The sequence below is a fragment of the Salvelinus namaycush genome, chromosome 35 (assembly GCF_016432855.1).
Source record: "Salvelinus namaycush isolate Seneca chromosome 35, SaNama_1.0, whole genome shotgun sequence".
NCBI lineage: Eukaryota > Metazoa > Chordata > Actinopteri > Salmoniformes > Salmonidae > Salvelinus > Salvelinus namaycush.
In genome coordinates, this window is record NC_052341.1 from 2,765,667 (window position 1) to 2,778,002 (window position 12,336).

At 43.0% G+C, this 12,336-nt stretch overlaps 1 long non-coding RNA gene across 1 annotated transcript in view; it reads right to left on the minus strand.

The window, feature by feature from the left end:
• The window catches only part of LOC120030043, a 40,337-nt gene extending 28,576 nt beyond the window's left edge, over positions 1 to 11,761 (minus strand). The window contains exon 1 of the long non-coding RNA XR_005473616.1: positions 11,496 to 11,761. This is a non-coding gene — a long non-coding RNA (uncharacterized LOC120030043). The remainder of the gene's footprint in view (positions 1 to 11,495) is intronic.
• Positions 11,762 to 12,336: the final 575 nt, after the last annotated feature.

Consider the following 12,336-nt stretch of genomic DNA (forward strand, 5'->3'; position numbering starts at 1 on the left):
TTGATGTATCATATTAAGTTAAGTGTTCATTCAGTATTGTTTTAATTGTTATTACAAATATATATAAAAAAAATATATAAAAAAATTATATATATATATATATTTATTTATTTATTTTAATATAAAATCAGCAGATTAATCGGTATATGCTTTTTTTGGTCCTCCAATAAATCGGTATCGGCGTTGAACAATCATAAATCGGTCGACCTCTATTTGAAACGATCCCACTGCATGGAGCCAATCCTAAACTAACTGGTGCACTCTGGTGGGTGGTCTGTTAAGTACAGTAGCCTACCATCCACATAAAGCACTCTGGTGGGTGGTCTGTTAAATACTGTTGTCTTCCATCCACATTGGATCAGAGAATTCACCCAGAATGACCTAAGAATAATTAATATGTCCGCTGTGGCACCTCTGCTGCTGAGTCACTGTCTATGTCCCAAATGGAAGCCTATTCCCTATATAGTTCACTACTTTTGACCAGGGCCCAATAGGTCTAAAGTAGTGCACTACACAGGGAATAGGGTGCCACTTGGGACACATGGCACAGGCTGATGTACTGATTGCTGCTGTGGTAGAAATATGATATCATGTCATCCTAGGGCGCGGACTGTAGAGAGTTTGTGTTTAAGTAATTATGTCTGGGTTAAATCTGATTGAACTGTGTTACTTTCACGGGACAGGACATTAATCTGAAGAGATTGACGAGAGAGAGGGAGCAGGCATTCTATCCTCCTTTCATCCCTATATCCTCTGCATCCCTTCATCCACACCCTAACGACTGTCCTGTCTCTCACCCGTAGAGGACTGGGACGACAGCTGTCCTGTGTGTCACCCGTAGAGGACTGGGACAACAGCTGTCCTGTGTGTCACCCGTAGAGGACTGGGATGACAGCTGTCCTGTATGTCACCCGTGAAGGACTGGGGACCTCAGCTGTCCTGTGTGTCACCCGTAAAGAACTGGGACACCAGCTGTCCTGCTGTCCTGGCTGAGACACACAGACAGGAGCATGTTAACAGACCATCGATCATTTAGAGTAGTGGTTTATAATTGCCTTGTGCTTCTGCATTGTAACATATAGGTAATAACTCACACCTGCCTACAATGTCTAAAAACCACAATGGATCTCCATACATTTGAGCACCCTAGAATTCAATTTAACCAACAAGGTTTTACAGTGAACACTCCAAAGAATATGGAACAACATTTCACAATGGAAGCTACGACCTTATTGTTTTTCAGAAGTATATATATATATATATATATATATATATATATATATATATATATATATATATATTTGCAGACATCAATGACGGGTAGTGAGTAATGTATATGTTTTTGAGGACTGTATGACATGTCAACAGGAAATAGGTATTTAAACCGCTTGGTTGAAGTGTGAATATCTCAGTAAACTGGGAGAGGGGGGAGACAGAGAGACACAGACCGAGAGACCAGCATGTAGCCTAGTGTCTGTATACATCACCCCGCTGATTTATGACAGTATCCTTCTCTGAAAACAAAATCTCTACCAGAGTTGTTGTCAACAAGTGTTGTAGCGTGCAGTGAAGCCTTGTGTGTCTTTAAGATGTAAAACTCGTCCTTGCTTATACCAAACAATATTTACAGTGGAATGTACGGTCAACAAAGACTGAGGAGAGTTATATCATACTCATATATCATACTATATCATACTCATATATCATACTATATCATACACAGTTCTATTGAATAGAAAAACAACCTCTAAAACGTTTGTTCCATGAGCTAAAATTAAAGATCCCAGAAAATGTTCCATACAAACAAAAAGCTTATTTCCGCGCACATTTTGTGCACACATTTGTTTACATCCCTGTTAGTGAGCATTTCTCCTTTGCCAAGATAATCCATCTACCTGACAGGTGGGGCATATCAAGAAGCTGATTAAAACCGCATGCTCATTACACAGGTGCACCTTGTGCTGGTGACACTAAAAGGCAACTAAAATATGCAGTTGTGTCACACAATACAATAGTTGTCTCAAGTTGAGGGAGCGTGCAACTGACATGCTGACTGCAGGAATGTACACCAGAGCTGTTGCCAGATAATTTCATGTTAAATTCTCTACCATAAGCCGCCTACAATGTCATTTTAGAGATTTTGGCAGTACGGCCAACTGGCCACACAACCTCAGTCCACATATAACCATGCCAGCTCAGGACCTCCACATCTGGCTTCTTTACCTGCGGGATCGTCTGAAACCAAACACCTGGAGAACAGATGGAACTGAGGAGTATTTCTGTCTGTAAAAAAAAAAAAGTCCTTTTGTGGTGAAAAACTAATTCTGACTGGCTGGGCCCATGGCTGCACCCCTGTCCAGTCACGTGAAATCCATAGATGATTAGGGAAAATTAATTGATTGACTGATAATCCTTATAATGGACTGTAGCTCAGTAAATAGTTGACATATGTGTTTATATATTTTTGTTCAGTATATGCACACACTATGTACAAAAGTATGTGGACACCCCTTCAAATGAGTGGATTCAATCATTTCAGCCACACCTGTGGTTGTATATATAAAAAAATATATTTAAAAATAAATCGAGCACAGAGCCATGCAATAGCCATACAAACATTGTCAGTAGAATGGTCTTACTGAAGAGCTCAGTGACATTCAACGTTGCACTGTCATAGGATGCCACCTTTAAAACAAGTCAGTTCGTAAAAATTCTTCACTGCTAGAGCTTCCCCGGTCAACTGTAAGTGCTGATGTTGTGAAGTGGAAACGTTTAGGAGCAACAACGGCTCAGCTGCGAAGTAGCTCGCAGAACGGGACTGCCGAGTGCTGAAGCGTGTAAAAATCATCTGTCCTCAGTTGCAACACTCACTACCGAGTTCCAAATTGCTTCATGCTTCACGGTGGGAACCACACATGCAGAGATCATCCGTTCACCTACTCTGCGTCTCACACGGACATGGAGGTTGGAACCAAAAATCTCAAATTTGGACTCAGACCAGAGGACAGATTTCCACCGGTCCAATGTCCATTGCTTGTGTTTCTTGTCCCAAGATAGTCTTCTTATTGTTGGTGTCCTTTAGTAGTGGTTTCTTTGCAGCAATTCGACCATGAAGGCCTGATTAACGCAGTTGATGTTGAGATGTGTCTGTTACTTGAACTCTGTAAAGCATTTATTTGGGCTACAATTTCTGAGGCTGGTAGCTCTAATGAATGTATCCTCTGCAGCAGAGGTAACTCTGGGTCTTCCTTTCCTGTGGTGGTCTTCATCAGAGCCATCTCTTTGCTTATTTCAGCTGTTCTTGCCATAATACGAACATTATATTTTACCATATAGGGCCATCTTCTGTATACCACCCCTACCTTGTAACACAACTGATTGTCTCAAACGCATTAAGGAAAGAAATTCCACAAATTAATTTAACAAGGCACACCTGTTAATTGAAATGCATTCCAGGTGACGACCTCATGAGGCTGGTTGAGAGAATGCCAAGAGTGCGCAAAGCTGTCAAAGGCAAAGGGTGGCTACTTTGAAGAATCTCAAATATATTTTGATTTGTTTAACCCTTTTTTGGTTACTACATGACTCCATGTGTGCTATTTCATAGTAGAGATGTATTCACTATTATTCTACAACAAAGAAAATAGTAAAAATAAAGAAATCTCAAATGAGTAGGTGTGTCCAAACTTTTGACTGGTACTGTATGTTTTGACTATGACAGTTTACAAATCAAAGGTAACACAAAGTAACTTAGTCTCCTCAACTACTTCAACAGCACAACCTAGGCTACACTTATGATAAACAAGTTTTGGTTTATTTAATTCCATTTACAAGTTGTCAATGTATTAATTGTGTTTTGTTTGGAGCGCTCCTGTCAATGTTGAGTAAGGACGCGCACCTGACTACACATAGTAGGCCTAGGCTAATGTACTGTAGGCTTATAAAACGTGCCCATTTGGGAATATGATAGTATTTCTGATTGTCTTAACTCACCACCACTAATGAGCTTTGGGAGCATCTCAAAGTAATTTTTTCACTTCAAAACAGCAAGTAAAAAAAAAAGTATATTTTTACATCTATTAAGAGTGACAATAGTTCCTCAATGTAGTCTATTTGAAAAATCTTTCCACCTCTGTTTTTCGATAACCACTCCTCATGAAAGGGAAAAGAAATGTCATGCTCTGATTCAGCGGAAACGTCATAAGAAGTAATCAGGTAGACCTACTTTGCGCAAATAGCCTGCAGCTGTGTCTGGAGATCACTAGCATGGGACACTGAGGGTCCAGAATATTTGATAGAATTTTGATGAATAACCTGAACCAGATTACAGTGAGAAGCTTCCTCTTAAGCAGAGAGCTTTATGAAAACCAGTCAATATTCAGATCTCCAAGAAAGTATACCTCTCGGTTTACATCACATATACGGTCAAGCATTTCACACATATTATTTAGAAACTGACTTAGCACTTGGTGGCCTATAGCAACACCGCAAAATAATAGGCTTTAGGTGAGGCAGGTGAACCTGCAACCACAACACTTCAATAACACTTGACATACAATCTTCTGTAAGCATTACATGGATATGGCTCTGAATATAAACAGCAACACCTCCCCATGGGCATTCCTGTCTCTTCTATCCTTGTATTGCAACTGCTGTATCAAAGGAATTATCTAAGTCAGTCTCAGACATGGTTAATATATGAATGTTATCTGATGTTAGCAAGTTACTGATTTTATTAACCTTATTTTTAAGGCTACATATGTTAATATGGGCCATTTTCAGCCCTTTCCTGAGTAGCTTATCAGAGATAGACATAATATGGAAAAGAGCAAACAAAGCAAGAGACAAAACACATTTAACAGTCCATTAAATCAGTTGGGGTGTGTAAGTGTGTGTGTGTGTGGTGCTGGGGTTGAAGGTACGAAACTCATAGGCTTGGCTCCCTCATCCCTTCCAAGCTTCTGAGAGGGAGGGTGGACAATGAGCCTGTCATAGTGGATGTAAGCAATGTCCCACTCGCTCTGGCAGCTTGCATGGCTGTGATAATTTATTTCCTCTACTGGTGCACAGGATAGTCCTCGTTGAGGAAGATGTACATTCCTCTCAAGTTGTGGTCTCTTTCCAGAACAGCTACCTTGTCATTGAACCTCAGGAACTTGACAACTATTGGCATGGGCCTGTCACCTGGGCCGGTGGTGAGTTTTCAGTCCAGTGGCCGTGCTCCACCTCAAATCTTCCTGTGGTCCATCTTCAGTTTCTCAGAGATCATTTCCCTCACCTTATCCTCAGACTCCATCCAGGTCTCATGTGGGGATTCAGCAATTCCCTCCACAACAATGTTGTTCTGCCTTGATTGTTCCTTGATATAACAATGATAGAGAAATCCGATTATCATGGCTTCACATACAGAACTGATGTCCTCTCAATGACTTACAGATTGCTGTCATCTTGCCGTTCTACTGTTTAATAAACTCATTGAGCTCACCCTGGGAGAACTGCAAACTGTTCTTCAGGTCTTGGACCTCGCTGGTCAGGTCGTCAATTATTTTATTAGTTGAAGCTATTTTATTGTAACAACTTCTTTTGAACAATTTTTGTTCTTTTAAAAACATCCTTCACCTGGTAATAGCGAGAAACCACTGTCCTCAATGGTACTCCCACCAGCTTTGGTCTTCGCCATGGTAGCAATGTTGGCTACGCTGTTACTCCTTACAGTACAAGACTGGGCAGGTCGCAGGGAAGATGGATGAGCAGGAATCAAGACAGCCACAAGCCCGGGACAATCCATGGTCCCAGCCATAAGGGCTAAACACGTCGCGGGTTGCGTTCAAGCCCTCAAGAAAATCCTGGTAGCTTGATAGGCAGCTAGGTTAGCTGCTACGCCAAGCTGCTCCTCAGACCTTTGGTCGGCAGGATCCCTGGACAGATTGCAGCGGTCCCAGCAACTGATGCCAACCACGTCGCAGGATCCAAACTCAAAAAAGTTAGCTAGCTAGTTACCATACATTTTCAATAGAACACTTTTTTCAGAGACTTTCAAAACAACAAACCGAGCGCTCCCATAGTGCGCAGTCAGAGTAGTCATTTCGCCGTGCATGTACAATTGTCCCTAAGCATTACCATCCTGTGTTGACAGATGCAGGCGTACTGATAAACTTTCCTCCAGTGTGAATGCTTGCCAACGTTTTATAGTTAAGCTACGTATCATTTACAGAGATGTGTAGAATACTAAAAATCTGTACTTAGGTAAAAGTACTGCTACTTAGATTGTAATTTACTCAGGTAAAAGTAGCCTTCTTAAGAAACTACTCAAGTAGGACTAAAAAAAAGTATCCGGGTATAAAACTACTTAAATACTCGTAATAAATGTAGATGTTATGTGCAATAGTTTCGATTAATATAAAAAATTTTGGGGGGGAGTGACAAGGTTGTCATCTGATAGATTTATAATATTATATCGTCACTATGTAACTGAAGTGATCTGATAAGGAAGTACAACCATTAGGAGGACAAGTATAGCCCATAGAGTAACTAAAACATTCAAAGGGCAGTGAGTGGGCCTGATTCTAACCCCATGCCAACTCTGGCATGTGTGTGCCGGGGTCAGCGGCTGTAACCGCTGGACCACACAGGCACTGACAACCAATCAGTCATTGGGCATATTGCTTGCCTTAAAACATACAGTACCAGTCAAAAGTTTGGACCTAATCATATGCCCAGTGGATCTACAGTTTTAAATGATTGTGCAGCCTACAAACATTGCTTCCAGCTGTCTCCTGGTAGCGATTCTAAACATGAATTCAAATCCTCCTGCTGCAGGATGAAAAGGGTAAAATGAAGATCCGACATCTGTACCCGACAACACCCAACACTACTCGCATGGTGGGCTGTGCAAAGAAAACAGACTTAACCAACCAACCACACACTTTGTTCTGGCAGGTGTAAAACAGCCTCAGGATGCAGTTTACACATTGCCTATAGCCACTAGTAATCACAGAGACTAAAACTGCATCCCAAATGATGCCCTATTCCCTATATAGTGCACTACTTTTGACCAATTCCCATGGGGCTTTGGACAGAAGTAGGCTGATGACTCATCCAGAGTTACATTTGTGTCTTGTGTCTTGTCTTGGCTGTGTGCTTAGGGTCGTCATCCTGTTGGAAGGTAAACCGTCGCCCCATTCGGAGGTCCTGAGCGCTCTGGAGCAGGTTTTCGTCAAGGATCTCTCTGTACTTTGCTCCGTTCATCTTTCCCTCAAGCAGGACTAGTTTCCTAGTCCCTGCCGCTGAAAAACATCCTCACAGCATGATGCCGCCACCACAATGCTTCACCGTAGGGATGGTGCCAGGTTTCCTCCAGACGTGACGCTTGACATTCAGGCTAAAGAGTTTCTCATGGTCTGAGAGTCCTTTTGGCAAACTCCAAGCGGGCTGTCATTTGCCTTTTACTGAGGAGTGGCTTCCGTCTGGCCACTCTACCATAAATGCCTGATTGGTGGTGATGCAGAGATGGTTGTACTTCTGGAAGGTTCTCCCATCTCCACAGAGAAACTCTAGACCTCTGTCAGGGTGACCATCAGGTTCTTGGTCACCTCCCTGACCAAGGCCCTTCTCCCCCGATTGCTCAGTTTGGCCAGGCGGCCAGCTCTACAAAGAGTCTTGGTGGTTCCAAACTTCTTCCATTTAAGAATGATGGAGGCAACTGTGTTCTTGGGGACCGTCAATGCTGCAGAAATGTTTTGGTACCCTTCCCCAGATCTGTGCCTCGAAACAATCATGTCTCGGAGCTCTACGGACAATTCCTTCCACCTCATGGCTTGGTTTTGGGACCTTATACAGGCAGGTGTGTGCAATTCCAAATCATGTCCAATCAATTGAATTTACCACAGGTGGACTCCAATGAAGTTGTAGAAACATCTCAAGGGTGATCAATGGAAACAGGATGCACCTGAGCTCAATTGAGTCTCAAAGCAAAGGGTCTGAATACTTGTGTAAATTAGGTATCCTTTTTTTTGCAAACATTTCTAAAAACCTGTTTTGGCTTTGTCATTATGGGGTGTTGTGTGTAGATTAATCAATTTTAGAATAAGGCTGTATACTTTCAGAATGCGCTGTAAAAAAAAATTGATATGCATAATATATACCCGTGAGTGATTGTGACTCATATTCAGATGTTTGCTTTCATCATATTTGGTGATGTATTTCAGCATACCTCACTGAGATGGAGCGGGCTAATAGCACTATTGAAATGATAGCAATTATCTCAACACAAGGCCAAAATGCATTTAACAGATCATCTGCGGCTAATGGAAAAAATCTAATTTAATGGATAAACTCTCTCGTGGACTACCAATTGAGCAAACGAGCCAGGATGATTAAGCTTTGACATACCCACAAAATGTTGGTGTGTGTAGGACAGCAGAGGTTCTGATGGTTGGTCACAGCAGATTGTCTGGAGGTGGGGATGTCCTCCTTTCATGGCCAAGCCAAGTATATAGGCAGAGGTACACACACACACTCACGTGTGAGTCACAGCACAATGTTGCAGACAGTGTCTTGTATTCTTGGAATCTGAGCGAGCTTGGAGATTACGCAGTCAGCAAGCAGCTGCCAGGCAATAGCAATGACTTCAGAGAGACTGCACCGCACTGCCAGCGTGGCTGCAAGCACACCCCTTTCTCAGGGAATAACAGAGACAATCAACTCCCATGTCTACCTCTTAAACATTATCCCCCTCAGCTCACAGAGTGATGTTCACACCTTGCCTTGATGTAATAAATCATTTTGTTAATACTGTACCATCTGATGGCATCCAGCTGTCCTCCTCCTCAGTAACATACCAGTATCTATGGTTGTATGGTATCAGATGGAAGCTGGCACCTCACGGCCTCGTCTGGTCAGGTCTTTGAAAATATTGCTCAGAAAACCAGGTGTTTTAAATTGACAAATGCTTACTTTGATTTTGACCTTTACGCCAATTAAGAGTAAGGAGTTGACATGACTATTTCCATACTGCCATAGTCAGTTTAATATAGAATTATTTGTGTACATGTGAACATACTCAGAGACTCACTGAGGCAAACACCACTCTACATGTCTAAGAGCCGCATGCACACACACACACACACAGAGCCCCCGCCAGTCAGCATCAGTCGCCCCCACAATAGGCCCCCAGCCGTGGGTCAGATTACCAGGTCGGCTGCTACTCTCCATCTCTCCCCCTCTGCATCGCTCCAGCACTCCCTCTCTCCTCTCCCTCTGCTGGGCTCTGTAATGAGTCAACCTGCTGGTCAGGAAAATATCTCCACACTGACGTCCCTGTCATTCTACATCATATTGTAGCGATCCTCACTATATGAACCCTACAATTCCCACCAAGTGAGTGAACTCTATTGGCGCAATGCGTAGGGTGTTTGCCTTTCATGCCAGCGACATGGGTTTGCTTCCCTTCCCCATTCGCTAAAATATCGTCACCTCCAGTGACCTTCCCATCAGCAATGCTCTCTCGCTCTCATTTGACTAGCACCTGTTCCTCCTCTCCCTGGTCGATCAATAAGGACCCCCAACACCTCCCACGGGTCATTGAGGACCCCCAACACCTCCCACGGGTCATTGAGGACCCCCAACACCTCCCACGGGTCATTGAGGACCCCCAACACCTCCCACGGGTCATTGAGGACCCCCAACACCTCCCACGGGTCATTGAGGACCCCCAACATCTTCCACGGGTCATTGAGGACCCCCAACATCTTCCACGGGTCATTGAGGACCCCCAACATCTTCCACAGGTCATTGAGGACCCCCAACAGCTCTCACGGGTCATTAAGGACCCCCAACATCTTCCACAGGTCTCAGCATCAGGCTGCTCTACCACCACTGAACCTTGAAAGTCGACCTATAGGGGTATGTGGAGGGTTGGGTCTAGGTGTTAGAAATGAAGCTCAGAGGGAGAATACGTATGAGTGTACAGCTCAGGGCTGTCTGTGATAGTGGCTGGCCATGATAGGGTCAAGTATAGACCACTCATATCATAGCAGTCACTAGGCTCTGGTTACCATATGGACCAGCTTTCACAGGTTATTCAAACTCTTGTACCCCTGCACATTTCTCTTCCCTTCCTGAAATCTAGCCTGTTTGGATGGCACAACCAGTCAATCCCAAATGGAATCCTATTACCTCTATAGTGCACTACTTTCTACCAGAGCCCTATTCCAAAGTAGTGCACTATAAAAAAGGTAATAGGGTGCCATTTGGGACATACACAACATATCACAGTGCAGTGAAACTGAAGAGTAGCACCTCCGCCCTTGGCTCTGCTAAAGCAGGGCTTTGTTGTGGAAATAGCAGGAGGGAAGGACCTGTCGAAATGCTTTAGACTACAGGGCAGTTTCAAAAAGTTTGGGACGGTCCCTTATTCCCTCAATCAACTCCTCTAGCTTGGTGAAAGAGCGACGGAAAGAGGTAGAGAATTAATATATTGTATATATTTTTTTTAATCGGTCAAATATCGCCATAGTTCAGAATCTCTAACAAGCGGTGCTTGACTTGGACTAAAATAGGTGTTGACACTCATTTTGTGTGGCGGTACCATTTATATTTAGGTGCGGGAACTCCTCAATACTTTTGAGCTAATATTCTATAAGAGGTGCAGGAACACAAACGGTAGAAAATATGAGGTTAGGTGCTCAGCTCAGATGAACTTCTGCCCAAGTAAAGCAATGCTAACAAGCCACCTTGCTAAGATAAGAGGGTGGCAGGTAGCCTATTGGTGAAAAGCGTTGGGCCAGTAACCAAAAGGTCGCTGGTTGGAATTACGAGCCAATTACGTGAAAAATCTGTCAATTTAACCCTAATTGCAAAAATGATTTAAATGTAAAAATAAAATAAAAATGCCACCGCTATTCTGAGCCTTATTATATTTGTGTAGTCTACTTCTAAAACCATTTAGCTCAACTGGTTACAGCGAAAAACCCTTCCGTGGTCTGACAGAACTCCTTAAGCCAATATGTCATAACATGCAAATTGAGCTGTCCCGGTCTACCTCGATGCAAACTGTCACTTTGATACACATCTCCTAATTCAAATTCAACTTGGACTGGGGAATTGTGTATACATTTTTTTTTTGTCCCCTATGAGCCTATGGCTGTTGCCGTTACTGCACGCAGTGTCCCTCACTGCAGAGAAACAAATCTCTACTTTTAGAGCATTGATGAGACCTATAGATGGGGTGTGATTGTAAATTCCCCAGGTACACCATAGAAGCCAAAGTCGTTATCAATGTTCATTAAAAAGGATATTGTATTTGTTCTAATTTAATAGAGAGTAGACTTATCTTGACCTCTGCGTAAAACAAAGTTCGAAACGAATCCAACAGCAACCACGTTATCAGATCTCATCAGCTGACGAGGCTCCACTCATCAAGCGACTTAATCAAAACAATAATCAATGTATTCATTAATGAAGCTGGAGTGAATGGACCGCTGTCTGCTTCTTACCTTATAGACATTCTCCGTTATACGGTGTACTTCGTCAGTCCGAGACATCGTGGAACCTTCTTCAGCCAAAACCATAGACCAGATTTCCTTTAGTGACGGAAGCTTTTCGAAGAAATACTACGAAGGAGAAACAGAGTAGGTGGAAGGAATCGTAGTAAGAAACAATTATTACAGAGGGAGGGGACGCGCGTAATACGAGACTCCGGAATCACCGCTTTTATAAGAAACTTTTCAACTGCGCCCACACTAGCCCACGCAGTCTGGAGGCTATACCACCCGCTGACAGAGAACGCAGGCAGCCTGCTCATAGCTGCTTGCCATTTTAAAGGGATCCGCCTCCTCTCTCGAACACTGCCCACACCACTGCCTCTGCTCTGCCTCTGCGTAAAAATCATTCATAATACCCGCATGCCTGAATGACTACAGTACAGCTATGCACACATCTCTATACCCAACAATACGATTTCAACAGATTGTGATCTAAGTAAATGAACACATTTTGAAGCGAACACATTTTAGGCAAAACAAATAACGTAAACAGATAACGTATGGTATAAATAATGACGTAGAGTATCGAACAGTGTACAAAACATTACAATTGAATAGCTAGCTACCTGTTACAGTTGTGCATTGCTATCCATGTATGCACAGGCTTAGTGGCTGGAATGTAGTAGTGTGTGTCGGTGTAGGACGGCGTCACCTTGCTCGTACACTATGCTACAATATGTGATGTATGAACAGGGGAATCCTCCACAATTCATTCAGCAAGTCACGATCTGCACTACAAGAGCCTGTTGGGAAGTCTCTAAAATGTCTAGGCTTTATTCTTTATTGGATATGG